The sequence below is a fragment of the Ischnura elegans genome, chromosome 5 (assembly GCF_921293095.1).
Source record: "Ischnura elegans chromosome 5, ioIscEleg1.1, whole genome shotgun sequence".
NCBI lineage: Eukaryota > Metazoa > Arthropoda > Insecta > Odonata > Coenagrionidae > Ischnura > Ischnura elegans.
This window is the reverse complement of record NC_060250.1, coordinates 79,618,184-79,642,439: the sequence shown is the minus strand read 5'-3', so window position 1 is coordinate 79,642,439 and position 24,256 is coordinate 79,618,184. Positions and strand designations below refer to the sequence as shown.

Here is a 24,256-nt window from a genome sequence, read left to right as displayed (position 1 = left end):
GTTTAAGTGTAATAGAGCTCAGTATTCTAGTGAATATATGTCGACTAAAGAATTCAATAACATGACATATCGATATTCATTATTTTGTGGGTTGGTGGAACAATAACTTCGCGGATATTCGTTACATTATCATAACGGGATTACCTATACCCCATTTTTATTTAGATTTGTTACCAACATTGTTTTTTTTTAGTTTTGAGGATACCGGCACTAGACACTGTGATAACTTTACGGAAGTCACCCGCAATGCACAAATTGTGCGACAAATCCGCAGAGAAAAAAAATCATTCGCCTTGACCGGGATTCGAACCCAGATCCCCCGGACATCCACAGGGGTGAATGATGCCTCTGTAGCTTACCAGGCAAAAGTATGCGACCGGAAATCGGGAGACCCGGGTCCGAACCCCGGTCAAGGTGAATGATTTTTTCCTCTATGAATTTTTCATTGACTCTAAAAACGAGACTATCAATACGAATGGATGTATCCCAATTCTGGATACTCGGTATTGGCTATTAATTGGAGGAAGGGAATAGAATGAAGGGTGTAGAGAAACCCGGCGTCGGCATTAGCCTGCTCTTAACGAAAGGCGCCAAGGGGACCACGGCTTAACGTCCCATCCGACGGACGGAGTGTTGCGCTTGAAATTCCCTCCATACAATATTCAAGCAGGGACCGGGCAGTCTCTGAGAATTCTCTGCCACTGCCGGAATTTGAACCCGATTCCGCCGGATGGGAAGCCAACACTATAGCCACCTCACCAACCCGATCCATATGAATGAAGTATTCATGAGTTTCAGCTCCAGCTTGGCATTTCAAAATCTTTCCTTTAAATTCATTTTACATAAAATTTTGCCAGTTCAACACCCATTTTCTCGTCAAATATGTGTTTATCGTAATATTAAGTGCATTAGCTCAGTAAAATATTTAATTAGCACAATTCTATGAAAACGTATATGTATCTATAAAATTCATTAAATGATGTCGAAAGTATTGAGGTGCCAATTGACATATTCATAAATTAAGTATTACATTTACATATTACTTAGTGTAAGTCTTGAAACTAGGAGCGTAAAATAATGCGTATATAAAATATTATTTAAAGGATTGAAGTAAATCTTGATGTTTTAGATTTCTAATGATTCGCACAATTCTATGAAAACATATATTTATCTATAAAATTCATAAAATGAAGTCAAAAGTATTGAGGGGCAAATTGAGATATTCATAAATTAAGTATAATATTTACATACTACTGAGTGTAAGTCTTGAAACTATTATATAAATATATAATTAAGTATATAAAATAGTATTTAAAAGCAATGAAGTAAATCTTGATGTTTTAGAATTCTTAAGCAATAAAGACTCAATATTAACCTCGATTTTTGTAAAATTTCCCTGGAAAACCTGAAATTATGCATGAATTTTCTGATTTGACTGGGTGGTCATCCTATTATTCTTTAGAGGGATTTGCATAGGTCCTGGTCAATTACTCATACTACTTAATAAAACGTAAGAATTTGGATGATATAGGAATACAAGAAGGCACAGAAATATAAGTGAAAGAAGGCAAAAATTGGTGGGCAGTGGAAAATGTTTTAGCATGAATAATGCAATGGACTTGGGTCAAGATACTGCATTCGTTGGATCCCGATGGGAGTTGTTGAACACAAATCGCTCATTTTTGTGAAAATAGAGATAAATGAGGTCGGGAAAGTCAGGGCGAGAAAAGAGGTTACCGCATTGTTAGGCCGCAAGGTGACCGAATTCAGGGCAGAATGTAGAACGAACGAATCTACTGCGCTACGAAGATTTTTTTCAGCTTTTTTAGTTTGTTTCAATATTTCGTCACTTTCGGAGAAAATAACTATAAATAGAGGAAAAAATTCATGCCTAGAGTAGAGTCTAGTACCTAACTATCTCATATTGCAAGGGAATTATTTTTCTCTCGGCATTCTGCTGATTGGAAGCTATATTCCATACGAGGCAGTATTTATTAAAAACGTAAAAGTATTCTTATCAAACTTTCATTACTGTACTAGCAGGCCACCCGGCGTTGCTATGGAAGTAGGATAGTAACTTGGAAGTAAGAAACTTGGATCTTGGATTTCATTTTCATATAGGACTTATACGTTTCCTCTTTGAGCGTGTCAAGAGGTGTGCCTACCCGGCAGGATGTCCAACTGTAGACATTGTTTGACGTGTCGCAACAAACATAATGAGAAATCGACGCAAAGGACGCGTTGGACGTAGCCGAAAGTAACACTTCGGAATTTAAGAGTATGAGATTCACCTATGTACTAACTCAGGTTGCAATCCATGACGCTCAGTGGAATAAGTGAATTGCAGTATGGACCTTTCATAGAAAAACGTGTGTAAACCATAAAAATCGTGTATAGTGCCCCGTCGCTCAAGTACCTTTATTTTCTTGCCGGATGAAGGTTTTTGACTGTGTCCCGATTGACAAAAATAAGGGAAGAAAGTGGTTGATGACCGATGGAATGGAGTTAAACACTTTATCTACATTTTATCACTCATTTCACTTTATAAACAACCCTAGGAATATACCTATTAGTTTGCCCATTGTAAGATTAAATATAAAGGAAAGTGGCTTTGCACGTGAATAAATACTGATTAGGATTAAAACACGGGGCAAAATAAGGCTTATGCGAGGTAAGGATTTTGGAAAGGTAAACTCAATATTTGCTAATGTGATGCCAATAACTTTCGCTGCATGTCGACGCAAAATCTAAAATTTCGACTCGTTTTTGCCGTTTAAAACAGGAACGTGAGTAAATAAAGCGCAAATAGTACTTGAAACTTATATCTGTGTCTATCAAATACTTTTTTATTACCTTTAAACGATTATTATTAATCTCAACTCCGTCTGATTGGGTAAAACTCTCTAAGTTCTGATTGGTACGTTACTAGCAATAAGTAAGTACGTAAATAGATTTTCAACTAGCAATGAATCTTTTTAATCTTACTGGCCAACAAATAAATATTTTAAAACGCTGGTAGTATAATTTTTATTAATCGCGTAATTAATTAGGTACCTGCTTGCTTCTACTCCACGCATCGCGGTAGTGACGAAGTAATCATTATTCATTCAGGTAATTAGCCGCCATAAGGGAGTCGACAAAAGGTCAACAGTCGTAATGTGGCTTCTTAAATCCCTCTTAAATCAATTTGTCCTTTGAGGAATTACAACAAATCTCGTTGTTGATTCTTAATTCGATATCTTGCAATCAAGGCTCTATCGCTCTATTCTCTTAGGGAAGTGAATGGTATACAGCACGGTGACGTCTGGCGGCGTTTCAGGTCACGTGACTTCAAGCGAAATACGGAACACTTTTAAATAGCGTTTAGTGAAGTTTGTGTAGCGTTTGTTCAGTACTAGGAGAGTTTTAGCTTATATATGTGGACTCGTGCGAAAATCGTCAATTCAGTGAGACTAACTAGCACGATGAACAAATTTCATGCTGTTCCCCATTGTCGTAAAATAGTGAACATAAACCGTTGTTATCTGTTCTAAAACCAGCGAGTATGGGTTAAACCTTTTAGAATCCATTCCCATGCATCTTTCGATCTAAACTTACATTATCCATGCGCCAGAAGCAGACGAGTGTTGCATGCGGTGATGGTATTAGTTATTATTTGCTTTACATAGATTTTCTTGACTCCTTTTTGTAATGTTTAAAGGGACCGGCTCGTTCTTACCTCGAAAGGAGGATATAGGTGATGCCAGTCGGTGTGGATTGGCAACGCCGGCCTCCAAGCTGGGAGCCGAATGTGATTACATTTTTATCCTTCTTTCTCGCTCATGTAAATATACCTGCTGCATAGCTTCCGGCGTCTGTGTGCACAGGAAGCTGCGATCGCAGGCGCCAGTCCCATTCCTACCCAACACCTCGCTCGCATCTGAGATCTCTATGTGAGAAAGGATACCCGAGGGAACCGGCGTTTGTAAATGCATTTCTCCGCGAACTCCGACAATTCTTGTGGCTGCGAAGGATTAAGGGGGCTCCTCTTCTTACGCTTTTTTGTGGCGTGGAGGATTCGGGCGCATTGGCAATCATGCCTGAACATCTTGCTTGTCTATTTTTTTGACAAAAAACCGAAAGATAATATGGTTCACGGGATTGCCTTCTAGTGGTACATCTGGTTACTTTACACAGGGAACCGATCCCTTGAAATTAAGAAGTATGAAAATGATAAATCTGAATATTTTATTGCACTGAGTGTGACATGAGAATGCCTTCTTTGATTATTTTATTATTTTGGTGACCAGGAGGATTCGGACGCGTTGGATATCACGCCTGAACGTGTCGTCGCCTATTCGCTATTGCCAAAAACCGATTGATAATATGGTCTGTTTAATTGATTTCTACTGGTATAGTAGGTTAAATTGCAAGGAAATGCGCTTAAATGGCTTAAAAGTTAGAATAAAAAAATGCTAATTCTGAATATATGATTTACCTGAGTGTGACATGAGAAAGCCTGCAAATGGTATTAGAGTTAATATACTCAGTTTTACCGCACAGCAGTATAATTTACATGTAGTACAATGTCTATAGTCGTAAAAATAGTATACAAAAGAGGAGTAGTTATTCATACAGCGTGAAGCACTCAGCAAAACCCGAATGGAAAATGTATTACATTGCACTCAACCACTATTTACTCATTTTGTAACTGGTTTCTAAGGAAATCTATTGTTGATTTCAGAGATTGATGTAAGGTATTTTAAAGGTGAACAGTAATTTCATGCAATTTCGATCCGTGAATTAAAATCGATCAATTAAATTAGAAACCTTATTTATTCATCTATCGGTAAAAAAACACAGCCATCTATCTTTAGTGTAAGTACTTTTATAAAATGAAAAAAAAAACATCTGCACCAAACCCAACGCTTAGGTTACGAAACCAAATGGCATCGTATGCCACCTTCGCAGTCCATAGGCTGCGAGTACTTTTTTGGGTATGGCGAAATTCATAAATGTGCCAACTTTCACTATCATAGGTGAATACCTGCCGAAGTCTATTGATATCGAATATGCTAGCATCTATTTTATATCTATCATTAGGTACTATTAGGCATTATTAGGTATATTATATCTACCATTAACTACTTCAATCGCTGTTACATGCCAGTGAATACTTCTTGATTTTAAACTATCGATGATTTCAGCACTATACCTGTTCTTGTTATTAATTTTTCTTACCATTTTATTGGTGGAAATTCATTCATTTCATTGGTGAAAAAGAAGTATAAAATATATTAGCATTATGTTCGAGTGCATTTTGGTTCACAATGAGAACTCTTGTTGGTATTAATAATCAAAAGTGAATTTTCTAAGCTTTACTATTCAATCGTGGAAGGAAAGGTTAGGAATTCTTCATTCTTTACCTGTTTTCTGTATTAATTATCTTAAAATTGCCATCATGTGTGTTTGAATATGATTTTTCGGTCTCCTTTCTGGTTTGGGCTTGCCTTTCGTATTTATTTTCCACAGTACAAACAATTATTTGTTTTTTTTTAATTATGCCAGAGGATTTGGATTTATAAACCTTCCGTCAGGCGTAATATTTGAATTGCTAAGTTCAGGCGCAATGTGCCTGACAGGCAAAGATTTGAAAAGACATTATTAACTCTTAGCATGGCTCAGTGGTACACCTTTAAATTTTAAAGCGCCATTATTTGTGTAAAAGAAAACTAAAATAATGACTTATTTGCTTTGTATATTTTAGACACAGTCATACGGCCCCGGACCGATCCAGTAAGGTGCAATTTAACGTGCTCATTAGGCTGTAAAATATTATTATACGTAATGTATTTTAGCAGGTGAACTCTATAAGATCAGTCTTTAGGCCATATACTGAGAAGTGATTGACTGATAATCATCTATAGATAACGCGACTTGATTTAAATGTTATCTTTTATTCGTTTCATTCGCTTACCTATTGGTAATAATGCCAGAGAAATTTTTCGCATGACCTGTTTTCATTTTTATTGATTGAATTTATTCCAATGTAGCCTGTTTTCTATTTTTTTCTATTTTGCTATCTTATTTATCTAATAATGCTTTTATTTTGTTTTATTGTGCCATTACTTGGCTTAATAATGCTGAAAAATACGCAGCTGTTCTTTCGGCATTGCCACGAAAATTGATAGGGAGCATAGAGCGTTTCAAAACAAAAAGCTACCATAAGCACCAAGGGTCTCTGTCCCTTAGTGGCGCGGAGAAATGATTCAAAGCGGTGCTGTGCCAGTCAGATCCATTGCGCCCGACGGAGGGTTAACAGCATGATCTTTCATTTTCTCAAAGTAGTTGAGTGTGTTTACTCAACCAGTCCTTTTTTTTAATGAAAGTCAAAGTTGAATTTTTTACAATATTTATTTAATTATGGTTGCGTGCAACTTCGATTTACTTCGCTACTATACAAAAAAGTGATTGACTGATTATCATCTATAGATAACGTGACTTGATTTAAATGTATCTTTATTCGTTTCATTCGCTTACCTATTGGAAATAATGTCAGAGAAATATTTCGTATGACCTGTTTTCATTTTTACTGATTGATTTTATTCCAGTGTGGCCTGTGTTGTACAAACTGCAAATTCCAAATATTTCCGTTCCCATTGTATGTGTTTTATTGCAAACTGATAAATGAGAAGAAAATTGGGTGATTGTTTGATAACAACTGCGTTATGTCATGCAGAAATTTGCTGCGTTTAAATTATTTCTCGCGAATAATGAATGTCTTTTTATCTAGACATCTCTAGATACCATCTAACATTATCCAGATACTCTTTTGAGTGGCAGCATTAATTCAACTTCGGGGTATGTTTGATGGCTTTGAGGCGTGACGGTGCCACTTTAACCATACCTAATTTATGGCGCCACATGCATGAGCTGGACAACATTTTAGACTCATGTAATTTGAATTCTCAGGTGACAGCAAAGGACTAAGCGAAATCTTTTTGGCATTCTTCTGCCATTTAGACAGGTGGCACGCAATAGATACCATTATTTATCAAAAAAATATCAACTCTGAACTTTTACTTTCTCTTCCTGTTTTAGAGTTTTGTAACAAGAGGAATAAGATATTCATTTGATAAAATAGGAAGCAGAGTGATTTATGTGTTTGAAATTTGCAAAATACGACGAGCGATTATCTTTTTGAGAATGTTTCTCCCATTCAACGCATTTTCTCCGTGCACAAGTCATATTGGCGTATTATGACTGTCGGCAATAATATGTTATCAATGAACTAAATGTGGCAGGTGCACCGTTGTGAAACTCCAAATGGGATGAAATAAAAAATGATAACTTATTAAAAAAGGTGAAAAAATTATGCCTACGGAGAACAACTTTGTGACATTCGACGTGGGTAATGAATTAAATAACTTTATCACGCTCACAAAATCTATCACCTAGACCCAATTTTCTCCTCATCTATAATACAAACTGGTAGATTGGCGAAAATTTGTTGAAGCTAAATCCCACGTTTCAAATATTTGAATATGATCTGGACCTGATGTGTTTCATAAGCTTAAATTACGTGTCAAAGACCAAATTTTTAAGAAAATATATCTGCTGGCCTTAATTTTGTCTATTTACCGTGTCATTAAAGACTTGGTGATACAATTTTCGAAGCGTGAATGACATTGTTTGTGGAAAGCTTCTTCTATGAATGACGTTTTAGACATCGCGCAAAGTTTGGTTTGCAAACATTTTGATAAATCAAGACGAAAATCCGAGGCACGTTACAACTAGGATACGTCGAATACTGAAAAAACCGTACTCGAACGGAATTCCAGGAAAAGGGCGTCGTTATGTTAATCCTCGGGTGTAAGTTTGAGGGTGGAAATCTGAGGGTGGAACGAAATCAAGAGATAGGGAACTTGGCAGAATCCGGCTTAGGCGTGGAAAGATTTTACGTCGTAGAAGAATTCTCGGATCGGATGCTAAGGAAAAAATTCAGGTAGGGAACTCATAACGTGTGAGACACGGAATATGGCCCAAGCAATCTATCAAAGGAAGCGATCTGTGGATCAAAAAATTGTGTTCATGTCTTATAGATTTCCCTTCATACTTTTAAACCGTGGTAGTTAATGTGTGAAAACAGATTAATGTCCTAAGCGATTTTTTAAAAATATTTTGTCCAGTGCAATTAAAAACATCCGCCGATTTGTACATTTATGGATTGAAACTTTTGATACAGCAATATGAATGATTAATTTTAAGACAATTTCAAAATTAATATATATAAGCATAGTAACCAAGGAAATAGGAAGCACGTAATTAGTTCGAATGTTTTTTTGTGCCTGAATACCTTCGACCAAGCAGATGACGCTGCTGCTTCATCGAAATATTCGAAAGTCCCGTTTTCTATTATTCTTTGTTTACATATACCTACATATTTTTTTTATAATTAATGGCTAGTAACCTGAGAAAAGTGAGGACTATATCTAAATAGGTATATTGGGATTACACCTCTAATTACTCCCACATTTCTCTAAAGAAAAAATAATTATAAGTCAAGTTTTATTTGAGTGCTGATGTCAATTTTAGGTTGGACAGGAAGGATTACAAGCTTTCAGGATTTTTTTAGTTTCCTTTCATTTCTTAGTGATAATTTCTTTTCAAATATATTCATTCTTGCACAACTCTTTAATGAGGTATTAATGGGAGAGAAATCTCATGTAGTAGTTGGGAACTAACACGTTTGCCGAAGACTCTAGGCATCCAGGCAAAAGTAGTCACGTAATCCTCATCACAGAAAAACTACCTGATATCAAAGACCTAATTTTCCGAAATTAACTGGAAGAAAATTGTACTAAAAATTACTGATTACATCTTGGGCAGTGAAAGAAATTTTTGGAAATACTTGAGACCGATTAAATTCGGTCAATCCCTAATAACAAGCTTTTTCATTGCTTTGGTTTGAAAATGACTGGCGACACGAATACCATTTTCAGTCTTTCAAGCACCGTCTGCCTCGTAAGGGTCAAACTTACGAACCGATCCCATTGCTGATTAACTCTGGTCCTAAAGCTAGATGATGTGCTGCCATCTTAGAATTTTGCCCTTTAATTTAATACTATTGCAAATGAATGCATTTCATAGTAAGTGGTCAAAAATTTCCATTTTAGTTGCTTATCTCTCTCTTATCTCTATCATCTAATATGTTGATCTATGGCGTAATTTACCATCCTCTTTTTAGTTTATCACTTAGTGCATTCAATTCTATAACAAAGAGGTGTGCTGCATATTCAATTTAGAACTCCATGATGGCAGCATTTTACTGCGTGTTAATTGTAAAGAATATTTATGTCACCCAATAATGCAGATCAACTTAGTTGTGCCTGATATATTTTAGTTTATTTATCAGTGTATCAGGATCTCCATTTATCGAGTGAAAATATTTTTTGACCATTTTCCGTGTTCATATTTTTCAGCGTAATTGTTTTCCAGATATTTGTGTATTTGGCTGGAACTTAAATCTCTTAGCTCTCGCTAGAATTATTTCCATCACGTTGTAACCCACTAGACTTTCTTTTCAAGTATTCAGCCCCATATTCACGGGAATGTAAAGTTGCTGCGAACGAGGCCTAATCTACTCAGGTCCTATGAAGGGGAGATGAAGGGGAGGGCGATAGCCAAGAGAAATCCGGCACAAAAAAACGGTGATGTAGTGTCAACGAGGAGGGACAATGGAGGGATCGTTGCAGGGGCGGGCAGACCCAACAGATGGCCTCGAGAGAGATCTCTCAATGGAGCAACGAGTGCTGTGTGTACGTGGAGGTGTCGCGAGGTCCAAAATAGGGGAAATGAATGATGTGGACTCCTTTACCTGCCTCGCTAGATAAGAACGTCCGTTTTCCGCACATTGCCCAAACTTGCCTTGACCGGGACTGTTCGTATTGCGCACATAGCTTCTAACCTAACTTTTCAAGCATTCAAACTTCGCGTATTGCAGCTATGCTGACGGCAATGTGCCATCATCTGAATCTTTTGTGGGTTTATAGTTCTATTTGTATGGTACTTATAGGCGGAGAACATCTTGATTTTTTTAGAAAAAAAGTCGTTTTTAATCGCAAAAATTGTACAAAATGCTATTTAGCAAGACACATGTTAAACGTACCAGCTGTTCGAGGTGTATAATCTGCGTTACCAACCCAACCTAAACCTCGTATAAGTAGTCCGTTCTTCCTATAAGTAGACGTGTTCACACTTCCCGAGAATTCTATCCACAAAATAAATGCCTGTGGTAGTCATGGTGGCCACTTGAATTTATTTTTAGAATTTAAACATCATGGAAATATTATTGAAAAATGCTAACAAAGAATATTTAATGGAACGCCTTAGGGATATAGAGAAAAAGAGTGCAGTAATACAATTTCACATACAAGTTTCAGTGAAGTATCTTTCAGTAGAACAGTAATACCCTATAATCACAAATTCGTACAATGTCATACACTCTATCATCATAGACTCAAGAAAATGCCACTTGCGTAACACTGATTGGATGAAATACCTTAAATACATATTTTAATAGCATTATCTTTAAGCAATATCTTTAATATCTTTAAATTAAAACTAGTGGTATAGTTTTAAACCTCGTACGAATCACAAATCAAGAAACTAAAACGGTTCATTCAACCTTTTTGATTTTGCTAAAATTTTGTTTGAAATAAATACTTGCCTTTCCTTGGCTGTTGTTCATTTTCCGCGGAAATGTCAGGGCCGGTCATTTTCGGAATAGAAACGAACGAATTCGAGGACTTTTTCGACTCTTTTTGACGGTCAAAAATTGCAGAATACACGTAAAGGTAATGTTTAACATTAGCAGGTGTATACGAAAAGATATTTATATACCTATGCTTCCGCGGGTTTATGCATAAGAAGATACAGGTCTTATTTGCTTCAATCTACCTTGGTCGGTCTTCTTTTCTCCTCGATTAAGGAAAACTCAAACATATTAAAAGATGACTATACATAACGATCCATTGACATTGCTATAAATTATGTGCGGGACCAAAAATGCTTATTTTAAGGCACAAAAATGTCATGGTTTTTGTCCATTTCTGGCGGAACAACCAGTGACTGGTCATTTTTGGAATAATAATCGGTATGGTACATAAGAAAGCTGTGAAAGCATATGTCCGAAAGCTGTGGTTATTCCGGCTATCGGATTAGGGCGGGAAAAGGCCTTGCGTGGGTATCTACTAATGTATCAAAATACGCAGGATAACGTGTAGTTTTGGTCTATTTGTGCTAGATTTGGTGTAGGCGTGGACCTTTTTTCGATCCCTTTTTCACGTTCATAAAATTGCGGAATACGGAAGCGACCGATGTGGGAGGAAAGAGATAAATGAGGAAGCATAGAGGGGTGTGCGATAATGCTTTCGTGAGAGAGTGAATTGTTATCACCACCGTTTGGGGATAATTCTTTAAGGGTGGTCGGATCTCAAAGCGATGGTGGATCGGGAGCTGCTCTTTACAAATGGTGGACCACATTCGATTTGTGCCCGCGTTAAAGGGGCTCGTATATCAAAGAAGGGAGGGAGGTCGGAAACCCAATGACGGCTGTGTGAAGTGGTAGCTGTGATAGTTTTGTCCGAAAGCTGTGGTTATTCCGGCTATCGGATTAGGGCGGGAAAAAGCCTTGCGTGAGTATCTACTAATGTATCAAAATACGCAGGATAACGTGTAGTTTTGGTCTTTTTGTGCTAGATTTGGTGTAGGCGTATTTGAATGTGGTAGCGGTCTAAATCAACGCTAAGAATACCTTCTTTGGCGTCAAATTTTGACGAATCCCATGGCTTATTTAGTGAATTATTAAACATTATTTCTTCAACAACTTACCCATGCTAGTAAACCTCTAGCTGTTTTATGATTCAATAAAGTTATTGCTAACAAGGTTGCTACATTTCAATCCTCTAAATAATTCCATAGTGCCAATTTATATGATACAAAATTAATAAAAAAATTAGTGTGAACGCAAGCACAAAGGGAGATTTCCTAAAAAGAAGGTGCTACATTTTGCCACTGACCAAGACCCCTAATGGGTGAACACATTTAGAATCTAAAGGTTAAAATTTTTGATACAGTTTACTATAATTAGTTAACCTATATGCATTTGAGGACTTACATTAACTCCAAGCTGTTAAGGATATTTCAGCAATATTACGACTAGAAAAAGAATATTTTTTCTATTGGAATTTCGAAAACGCTTGTAATGCACAGTTGTATTTGGGATGAATTGAATTCAAGCTCAACTGAATCATCCAATTTCCCTATATCTTGCTTTGTTTAATTCCTAAGCCTTCAATAAACGGAGGTTTTTCCTTCAATCTTTAAAATTTGACTTACCGTGCAAAGTGCTGTCATGAGCATAACCATATTAATCTACCTGACGTATTCTGGGTCCATTTTGATTTTATTGAGAGATTATTCCTTAAATTTTGTGCTCTTTGATATAGAATTTTGATGCCATAAGCAATAGTTCAATAACAACAATTAGTAATAGTTGGATCTTGTATTAAATTTTCCTTGTACATCAATTTGGGTAAATTTATTGGTCTAGATGGCGAATCACGTGAATAAGCATGAATTAATTTTGCCCATGATCTGACTGTACTTAGCAAGTGCCAACCTGGAATTGTGATAGAAATAATATTGTATTATTATTCTTAATATTGCTGATATATTGTTTTGAGTTTCATCTAGTTTTTTACATTAATGCAAATCCTCAATCTTACATAGGTTAACCAATTTTATTCATCTTTATCATACATTTGGATCCTTTTGAATCTAGATGTATTCTAGATATGTTGCTCAATGGCGTAATATAGATGTATTCTAGATATTTTGATCAATGGCGTAATGTACCTTCTTTCATCTCCTCCTCTTTTTAGTTTATCAATCAGTGTAATCAATCATTCAAATCTATAACAAATAGGTGTGCCGCATATTCAATTTAGTTGTTATGTTAATTGTAAAGAATATTTATGTCACCCAATAATGCAGTTCAACTTAGTTGTGCCTGCTATATTTTAGTATACTTACCAGTGTATCAGGATCTCCATTAATCGAGTGAAAATATTTTTTGACCACTTTCCGTGTTCATATTTTTCAGCGTAATTGTTTTCCAGATATTTGTATATTTGGCTGGAACTTAACTCACTCGTTTGTTTATTGTACGTACTACGCAGCAACTTTCCCGGCCGAGTCCCACCCTTTGACGGCTTTAGTATTTTACGAGAGAGGTCTTTTTGATCCAAAAAGGCCTTTTTGATCTATACACAACAGATAGAGTTACCCGCACATATAGAGAGATTGGTCATTTCACCATTTCCTGTTTCTCTAAGCTTGCATTTATCCAGCGTATAGCTGGAAGTCCTAGGAGGAAAGAGAAATGTTTTAATCTTGTTTGTCCGATGCTTGGATACAATTTTTTTTACAGAATTTGAGAACGCGGATAGAGAGTACAATCGTGTTTTCTGCAGGAAATATGTGATTAAATAAACAAATGAACTATTGAGCGATAAATGAACTATTTTTACATCGGCATTTTTTTTACTTTTTAACAGCATTTTTAGCTTGATAAATGAAGAATATGATGAAAAAAGAACTTCCCTTGAAAGAAAAGGTAAGAAAGTTCCTATCTCGCCCCATCGAATACGCATATTGCGATTCACGACTTTTAACAACATTAACCCAGCCTCGCAAACATTAAATGCCGTTCAAATGTCGGCGTTTCAACCGTTCAAAATGGGGCATGTGACGTCACAGACTCAGGTATAATTTGCGAGAGCGGTGCGCCAAAGCGGTGTGAAGTTGGTAAAAACCATTCTCCTCTGAAGCTCGATCGAGGGAATGTATGTACGCATAGTCAGTTTTTTTCGTTAGTTGCCAACAGCCTGGTATTGGTTATTTGAATTTATTCTATCGCAATTTTTGGAGTCCCCACAGATATTCACACGCATAATCAAGGATCTTCTATTAGTGGTCCTTGATATTTTTTTTAATTAATAAAATCCTATGACTTAAGTTGGAAGCTAAAATTTGATGATGGTGCCATGGGAGGATTTATGGGGGTCACAAGGACCATGACCCCTCCCCCCAAATTATATCAAAAATCTCTCATTTTTATTGTTTTTCATAGTTTTTGTATAGGAGTTAAGGGAATACCTATATATGAAAATGCATGGCCATAAGTTCCAAAGATGAGAGACGTTTGAGCTGCGTTAATCGTATGGCATAGGCGGATCTAGGGGAGTGGCACGATTTTGAATACGGTCATTATTACGCTCGTTTTGTTTTGTGTATTACTAATATTCAATCATTTAATTTCATAAGTTAATAACTTTCATGTTGAATTAAATAGAATATTTTGTACAGTGATTGCTGTGTTTTTTTTTTAAATCTCATGTATAAGAAGACCGTTTAGAAATCTCTTGTCGTTTAGCGTACCTACTGTAAAACCGCCCCTCTCTCTCGGGGTAATCCATACTCCCCGGACCTAGATTCCGGTCCCCCCCCCCCAGACTTTATGCTAAATCCGCCCCTGGTTGAAGAAAGGATATTTATTTATTTTATTTATTTAAGTAAATTTCACGTACAGCCGTAACGTCAATTTACAGTGAAACTTTTAACAATGACATACATGAATTAGACACAATACAATAACAATATAAAAACAAACAAAGAATTAACCAGTAGGGAAGTATAACATTCAATTAGCAGACATATGGGTCAAAGCTTGTGCGCTGATTTTTTTGCGTGACAGGTAAAAAGGATCTATGGAAGGAGGGAGCGAATTTAGGAGGGAGGAGAGGCGATATAAAGGTGAGCGCTTGGTCAGGGAAATTCTGGGAATAGGCAGGTGTTTAGGGCAGTCAAATGTCGAGTTCAATATGTTGTGTAGAAAGTTGAAGCCCGTTTTAAGTCTGAGATTCTGCAGATTATATTCTGGAGATATGCGTATGGAGGAGGTGACAAGCAGCTTGGGTCATTTATGCTATGAAGAAATAGTAGGAAAAGAATGGTTGAGATAGAACTGGAGTCGACAGTCAGCTGCTCTAAATAATTGACGTCAAGGGGGCCACGGCTTAACGTCCTCTCCGACGGACGGAGTGTTGTACTTAATGTGCCCTTCCGAAAGCACTGAAGTAGGGATTGGGCGAAATGTTAAATATCCGCCAGCTCTGCTAGAGTGGACCTAAAGGTATAAGAGTGCCTAAGAACCTTTGAGTGGACCCACTCGTCAACCCGCATCCGTACCAGTTGAGAATATTCTTGATAGTGGGTAAATCTGAAGTGGGGTAAGGATCTCTGACGTCACTAGATATTTTACTCTCGAATTTATACAAAATAATGAGTAAATCACCATGAAATTGACAAAATTTGGTAATATCTTCTACAATTTGTTACTTTATTTGCGTATTATGGGCCTCTCAATTCCTCAATGTTCCTCCATGTTACATTTCCTATTCACGCTCCTCCCGGTCATATCTCATCACATTGCTAAACCGCGGACCTTTTATGAGGTGATACAAGTGATTCAATATGAAAAAGTCGAATAATATTCATAATATTATCAATGGTTTTCACTGATATCTTTGAAATGGTCTAATTTTGTGCAGATTTTCATGCAATTACGAAATGGGTACCTTTACATTCATATTTATTTTATGATAGAAAAAAATTGTCTTAATGATTAAGGGTGGCACACGTTGAGGGTAGAGAGGGCACTTCCTTTTCCTGTGCCTGCGCAACCATCGAGGAATTTTATAGGGGGTGTCCAATGACTTCACCTGGGCTTTGAACCCTTGACCCTGTTGGTCAGTAGCCCAATATTTCACGCACTCCACTACCACGCCCCCACCGTTGGCACAAAGCGGTTTAATAGGGGAAAGGTGTAAAATCAGGATCAGGCAGCAGGCAGAGTGAGATAGGTTACGGGTAAAACCTAAGTTGAATAATTTAAGGCCCGAGAGGTGATGGGGATGGTTTGAAGCAGGCAGTGTTAGTTCGGTGTGAGGGGATTGTTTGAGGAGAGTTCGAGAGGAGGAGAAGGGACTTTTTTTCCTAAACCTTACCTGTGTTCCCTGCGTGAGAATCTGTGGTGGAGGCGATGCTTTGTGTATCTATGTCGGGGCAAATTCTCCGTGGGAACGGTTAGAATTACGCTCGAAGGATTTTCGAAGGGGCTATATGCCGACTCGTGGGCACACAGGCACTCTGTGAAGAGAGAGGACCTTTTGCTCTGCTCAAACATACCCGTCTGCAATCCCCTTTTCCATCATCGGGGTTCGAATTTTATTGTCTTTATACAGTGTGGAAAAAATTGTGTCACGAACTTTTTCAACTCCAGGATGGCTTATGCTAGTACGCACTACCACCGAGGTAGCGAGTTACCTCGAATGCACCTTGGTACACGGCAGACAAAGCATTCGAGATCATGAGTCGTCAAAAGCATCTGCAACAGGTAAATCTCATGGCCAATCGGAGCGCTTAGCTCTTTACATCCACATTGTTACAACTTTTAGCTTAATAATTACACCTACTTTTTAGAAACGTCTTTACCTAAATAGGTGTTCAGAGACCTATTAGAACCCTTGCAAAGAAGAGCTGCCACGTATGTGAAAGGTCGTTAACGATAGTCTTGTTAGTGTAACTGATCTCTTAGTTAAACTCGGATGGAAATCTCTGTGAGACAGTAGGTTGAAAACTAGACTAAAACCTTTTAGATAAATTCAAGAGCCGTGTCTTTTCTAACGAAGTTAGCCATATCTTACGGACGCCAACATACCAAGGAAGATCAGATCATATAAATAAAATAAGAAAGATAGATTGTAGAACGGACAGATTTAGGATGTCTTTTTTCCACGATCAATAAGAGATTATAACGGCAGCGATAAAACTCATAAATAGATTGGATAACTTGTAGTGTAGCTCACTAACCTATGTAAAACTAAATGCATGTTTCTTAATTTTATTATTATTTCTAATAGCTCATGGTAGTATAATTTGTCATTATGCGTGACGTTTTTTGTACTGTGTGGTGTGCATGTTGGAGTCCAATTGAATCCTGCATGCTGGATATTGATCACCCCCTGCCAAATACCTTAGAGGTGGCTCGCAGGGTATTATATAGATGTATATAAACTCATGCAAGCTTAATTTATGTTTTTATTGATAAACATATGAATTTATTTCATGCATTACATCCGATAAACAACTTTCGGTTCTTAGGATTACATCAGCTTCTGTTTTTGGAATTAGATGGTGGAAATCAGCAACTTTGCCCTCAATCATGACAATTTACAACTATAATCGATAAAGCTTCTTTTATGCGCGGTTTTGTAAACTTCTACTACACTATCCCCATTGCCTGCATTACCTACATTGCCTACACTCCCTACAGTGAGCTCAAACATTAATCCCCATGTGCTAATTAACTTTGAAAACAGTATTTCCAACGCTACGAAAACAGCTACAAATGCAAATGCAAATGCATTCAACAATGTTTTCGGCTGGAAAATTGAGCAGAAACTTTCAAAATCACTATATGGTGTAACTATGGATACAAAGAGCTGTGAACCAAATATAATTTGTAAATCTAAAGTTTTTATTTTTAGCACTATTACAGTTTTATGATGCATTGTATTTTTGTCATCAAATTAACAAATTAATCATTATTAAATACAGATAAACCATGCTTCATTCTTTCACATGACTATTTAATTATTATTTTTATTTCTTTCAGGTGAGCCAAGGAATGGACATAAGATAAATGACGTGAAAAATAAATTTTCAAGGTTTCACCACAATGGAGATAAAAATTTAACATCAAATCAGGAGGAATTACCCAAGTACATCATAAAAATGCTTCGTCGTCGGTTGAAACCGGTAAGTCATCCCATGACTCAATGACCCAATGATATACCTTCATGCTTCTTTTACCGCGTCTGAGAAGATCGATCATATTGAAACGGTTTTGAATGATTCAGAATTTCTTAGAGTCGTAGTTTTAAATCACCTTAAGGAATGCTAACGCTCTGTTTCTAATGTTCTATCAAGTATTGCAAAACCACTAATACGAACAACAAGAAGCCGATTGAATTTAAATTAGCTAATTCAAAAATAAATGATGCTTCAAATTGCGGAAAACAATACACCTCCGCAGCAATTGGGAGCTGATATGTAACTAATAATAAGGCTCGTGTGTAGTTTTAAGAGTTGAATTGAGATGCACTTTTACCTCAAATTAGGTAATGTGCACGATATGATAAAAATGCCTCCGAAAAGCGGGATTAATTAAAATATTTATCAAGAAAAAAATTAAAAAAGAATAAAATATCTCTGTCTTCAATTATCCAACGCTTGCGAGCAAATTTTCCAACACGACACGCTTCTCTCTCATTTCACATCATGGTCATGAGGTTGCATTGCCCCCACTAAAAACATCGGTGGAAGTTCATGCTTTGGTTTCAATAGCAATGAAGCATTTATAAATCATCCGTATTTCTGCAGTTAAAAACCCAAATGCGGAATAAATGTCCCTATTACTTGCGCGGATAAACACTTCGGCTAAGTAGGGAATGTAATCTGATACAAAATGAACCATTAAAAAAAAAATAATTTTAAAATTTCGGTACACATTTAATCTCAGGTACGAAATCGGAATCTCACGTTACAGAAACGAAAAGCAACCGTTAAAATTTAAAATTGGGGAATGAGTGTGGTATGTAAATGCACACAAGTGGCGAAGGAATGGGTCATTTTGAGGAAGCAAGATGTGGTTAATACCTCATCCTTTGCATAGAAAACTAAAAGTTTCGTTCCAGCGTAGTTCGATTCAGATGCATGGTATTTGGGATAGTGATTCAATTTTTTTTTCAAAAAAACCATTCGAAATTTTTTCTTCCATTTTGTTTAAATTATACCTCCACCCTGGCAAAATAGGAGACTCAAACAGCCGATAGATGGCCCCTGGAGTGGCGAGCTAGGGGCGAGAGAGTCAGGTTTCAAGGTTTCCAGCTTCTCCTCTTTCCTTCCCGCCCTCTCCTCTTCCTCTCTCCCGAACTCTGCCTCAGTCTCCCTAGCATCGAAGAAAGGGAAGACGATGTTTACATCGCGCTGAGACAATTGGGCAATAGGCTGGGTCCTATGGGGGATTTTTTTCTCGCCTGGTGAGCTGCGTCTTCCACGAATCTTCCCTCTGCTTGGCTTTCCTCATTCCAACTGAAAACAGATTTACAACATGCAGTTGTAAATAAGTGTTTAAACTGTCTCATGCACACAAAGATTGCTGTCCGAAAGTCATGCAGGAGAGAGAGGGAATTTTCGGTGGGTCCCGGGCCCTATAAATATATATGCGGAGAAACATTTATGATAATAGGAATTGCTGGTTTGGAGATTCTTATTTCAGGAATAAAGGACATATAAAACGTAAAAGTTATCGAACAACAACATGCGAATAATTATACAAAAGATTTCATATTTATTTAAATACAATCTGGTAGCAATTCTCCACAACATTTTATTCGGCTCACAGACCCGGTACAATTTATTTATTTCATCCAAGTTAATTTCTGTGTCCATAATATATATTTTTATTAATTAAAATGCTCATTTTCAAACTTTGTTGTAGTCCACACAGTATGCATTAAAAACTCAACCGGTTTCCTTCTTTTCAGGTCTTTAGCGTAATCGTAAACCTCTAGATAAAGACCTGAAAATATCGAAACCGGTTGAGTTTTTTCATTAGTACTGTATTGCATACTAAATGGTTTAGTTTTGAATTTATAATGTCACCATACCGCAAAGTGAATTCACAAAGCATTATTTCAAATATATTATACGTTCGTGATCGACTATTTCATCGCCTGGTGTGGTCTTAAAAGTAAAAATGAGCAAAAATCGGTCTCGATAGGCGATGGAAACTCTCAACTAGGAAATACGTAATAATGAGTTGATCTTTAATAAGAAGGAAGCGATATTTTGAATCGCAATACAAGGAGGGATGTTTTGGAAATAATAAAAGATTTACTTAAGGTATCGAGACCGAATTCTACAGGTTATATTTGTGTCGGGCATGCAATCCGAGCGAGCGAGCAGCTGGAGAAATGACAAATATGAAATGACGATTATTCCTGTGAAACACTACAGCTGCCCATTTCTATCACTATTATTATAGGATAAGGACCTTATTTTAGCAACTGCTAGATTATGAGAGGAAAAATGTGATTTAAATGCACGTTTACAGCACTATTCATAAAATCTTCTCAACCACAATATCCATCTAATTTTAAAGTACACCGGGACTAGCCGCGGTGATAACTTTTACGGGAGTCACCCGCAATGCACAATAGTGCGAGAGATCCACAGAGAAAAAATCATTCGCCTTGACCGGGATTCGAACCCGGATCCCCCAATTTCCGGTCGAGTGCTTTAGCCATTTAAGCTACCGAGGCGTCATTCTTCCCTGTGGATATTTGCGGACACTACCGCACAAGGTGTTGCTGGACTGCGGGGCATATGATGCCACTAGCAGTCCAAGTCGTGCGCACAGCGCCACAGCCGGAGAGCAGGCCTGGACAAAGAACACATATAGGTGTTCGCTCTTGACTATTTTTAAAGTATACCGGGGCTAGCCGCGGTGATAACTTTTACGGGAGTCACCCGCAATGCACCAAATCCATCTAATTACTAATAATATTTTCACCGCGGGAATAAACTGCTTTACGTTTGTATCCTGCCGTTTTATTCTGCCCTCAACCTTGCTGTTAAGGGACATGCAAATATCCTCACTTATCGTCAATTATTATCGATAATATACGGGAACATCGGCGACCAACAAGAAGCATGAAGGTATATCATTGGGCCATCGAGTCATAGGATTACTTACCGGTTTGAACGGACGACGAAGCATTATTATGATCGTACTTGGGTGATTCCTCCTGATTTGATGTTAAATTTTTATCTCCATTGTGATGAAACTTTGGAAATTTATTTTTCACCTCATTTATCTTATGTTCATTCCTTGGCTCACCTGAAAGAAATAAAATTAATATTTAAATAGTCATGTGAAAGAATGAAGCACGGTTAATCTGTATACGGGATACGTATCGAAAATTGTAGTGAAAAAACATAAAAATATTACTAATACATAGCTGTTTCAGTTTTAATTTTGCTATTATTAACAGATATAACCACGAGAATCTTAAGTCTCCTATTGTGCCAGGGTGAAGGTATAATTTAAATAACATGGAAGAAAAATTTTCGAATGTTTTTTTTTTTTTTTTAACTGAATCACTATCCCAAATACCATGCATTAGATTCGAACTACGCTGGAACGAAACTTTTAGTTTTCTATATTAAGGATGAGGTATTAACCACATCTTGCTTCCTCAAAATGACCCATTCCTTCGCCACTTGTGTGCATTCACATACCACACTCATTCCCCAATTTTAAATTTTAACGGTTGCTTTTCGTTTCTGTAACGTGCGCTTTCGATTTCGTACCTGAGATTAAATGTGTACCGAAATTTTAAAATTATTTTTTTTAATGGTTCATTTTGTATCAGATTACATTCCCTACTTAGCCGAAGTGTTTATCCACGCAAGTGATAGGGACATTTATTCCCTATTTTGGTTTTTAACTGCAGAAATAAGGATGCTTTATAAATGCTTCATTGCTATTGAAACCAAAGCATGAACTTCCACCGATGTTTTTAGTGGGGGCAATGCAACCTCATGACCATGATGTGAAATGAGAGAGAAGCGTGTCGTGTCGGAAAATTTGCTTGCAAGCGTTGGATAATTGAAGACAGAGATATTTTATTTTTTTTAAATATTTTTCTTGATAAATATTTTAAATAATCCTGCTTTTCAGAGGCATTTTTATCATATCGTGCACATTACCTAATTTGAGGTAAAAGTGCATCTCAATTCAACTCTTAAAACTACACACGAGCCTTATTATTAGTTACATATCAGCTCCCAATTGCTGCGGAGGTGTATTGTTTTCCGCAATTTGAAGCATCATTTATTTTTGAATTAGCTAATTTAAATTCAATCGGCTTCTTGTTGTTCGTATTAGTGGTTTTGAAATACTTGACAGAACATTAAAAACAGAGCGTCAGCATTCCTTAAGGTGATTTAAAACTACGACTCTAATAAATTCTGAATCATTCAAAACCGTTTCAATATGATCGATCTTATCGGACGCGGTAAAAGAAGCATGATGGTATATCATTGGGCCATCGAGTCATAGGATTACTTACCGGTTTGAACGGACGACGAAGCATTATTATGATCGTACTTGGGTGATTCCTCCTGAGTTGATGTTGAATTTTTATCTCTAGTGTGGTGTAACCTTGGGAATTTATTTTCACGTCATCAATCTTTTGTTCATTCCTTGGCTTACCTGAAAGAAATAAAAATAATAATGAAATAGTCATGTGAAAGAATGATGCACGGTTAATCTGTATACGGGACACGTATCGAAAATTGTAGCGAAAAAACATAAAAATATTACTAATACATAGCTGTTTCAGTTTTAATTTTGCTATTATTAACAGGTATAACCACGAGAATCTTAAGTCTCCTATTGTGCCAGGGTGAAGATATAATTTAAACAAAATGGAAGAAAAATTTTCGAATGGTTTTTTGAAAAAAATTGGTGAAGAATTAATCAAATCTTGCTTCTTCAAAATGACCCATTCCTTCGCCACTTGTGTGCATTCACATTTAGATACAGACAGGTATGATGGGAGAGGGGTGAAGTAAGAGTACAAGTGAATATCAAGTTAAAATTTTTATCTGAAGGTAAGTTTATCACGATGCGGAAACCCGGACGCTAGAGAAGCAGGGCGGTTAATGGCTTTATTCGTTGATGCATAGGCATGGAGGAGAATGGAGAGTTCAGGTTGGATGGGTGTGAAGCAAGGAAGCATTATGCATGGTGGGTGAAGAGCAGTAGCAGATACAGAAATAACTCAAGTGGGGCGCAAAGATAACTTGTGTTACCTTTACTTTTATCGTAATAAAAAAGAATAAAGTCACATGCAAAGGTTAAGGAGGTTTTAATTTTAGTGATTATTTAAAAATGAAATACAATGCCATCTTAAGATATAATAAAGTGACAACTGTGGTTTTGCATTGTTTGGAAATACCGGCGACCTCACAGTTGGGGGCGCGCCCCTGCGACCCCCATCTGTATCCGCCACTGATGAAGATGTTAAACATTCAGTAGAAATACCGAGGAGACTTAAGTGGAGACGAGGCTCCTTGTGGAGTTCTTTTTAAGCGGTAATGCTCAAAAAATGCTAAGGGGAATGTAAGTGAGTAAAGTATTATTTGTAGACACAAAGATAGCGAATAGGCCTTATTGTGAGTTGAAGGTGTAAGTTAAATATTTTAAGACATACATCAGGGGGGTTAGAAATCTTCTCCGGGTAAAAAAACCGGGTAGAAAGGGAATGAAAGAATATTTCGTAACTTACTTTGGACCGACAGGAAAACTACCGTGTTACGAAGTGCCACAGCAAGGATGAATGTATTGCAGACATTTCGAAGTACGCTGGAGGACCACTTGATCACACGATCAATCGACGACCGATGAATGTCGGACTGCTCTAGAGAAGTCCCACCTTTATACTCTCTCACCATCCCGGGAGTCGATGAATTCCGGTCTACGCCCACACTCTGCGTTAAATGACTGTATGAATGTTATTAGAAGTTCCAATAAACAAATGACGTCAAGAGGATGACGTCGTGCTAAATAGCTTTGCAATGAATCATGGCATATTTTTTCTGTGCAACGAATCTCTTCCGTTCACGTGATTATAAATGACGTCGTCATGTGATTATTATGACCTCGTGCTAAATACTTTGCAATGAATCATAGCATGTTATTTCTGTGCATCGAATCTCTTCCGTTCACGTGATTATACAATGATGACTTTGATTCCAAACAGTGGTCGAAATTGTGAGTAATTTCCGGCCGTGAGCGACGGTGTTGTGTTATTTGTAGGTAATTGTACACGATGCAGATCTTTGGCTTGGTTCTCCCCTTTTAATGACGTTGATTGTGATTTAATTTGATTTCTGGTGGCATCAACGGCTACGATTATTACGTACTACTTATTTCAATGCATCGAAAGAAAAAAAAGCAATTGATACGAAATATATTAGAATTTTTTATTACATTCAACTCACTAGTCAAATGAGAAATTAA

The 24,256-nt window shown here is 37.0% G+C and overlaps 1 long non-coding RNA gene across 1 annotated transcript; it reads right to left on the bottom strand.

The window, feature by feature from the left end:
* Positions 1-17,618: 17,618 nt before the first annotated feature.
* LOC124159842 lies at positions 17,619-23,623 on the bottom strand. The gene is made up of 4 exons (XR_006865027.1): positions 23,523-23,623; positions 22,302-22,444; positions 20,924-21,067; positions 17,619-19,257 (listed from the first exon to the last, which is right to left on the bottom strand). It is a non-coding gene; the product is annotated as an uncharacterized LOC124159842 (long non-coding RNA).
* Between the last annotated feature and the right edge of the window lie 633 nt (positions 23,624-24,256).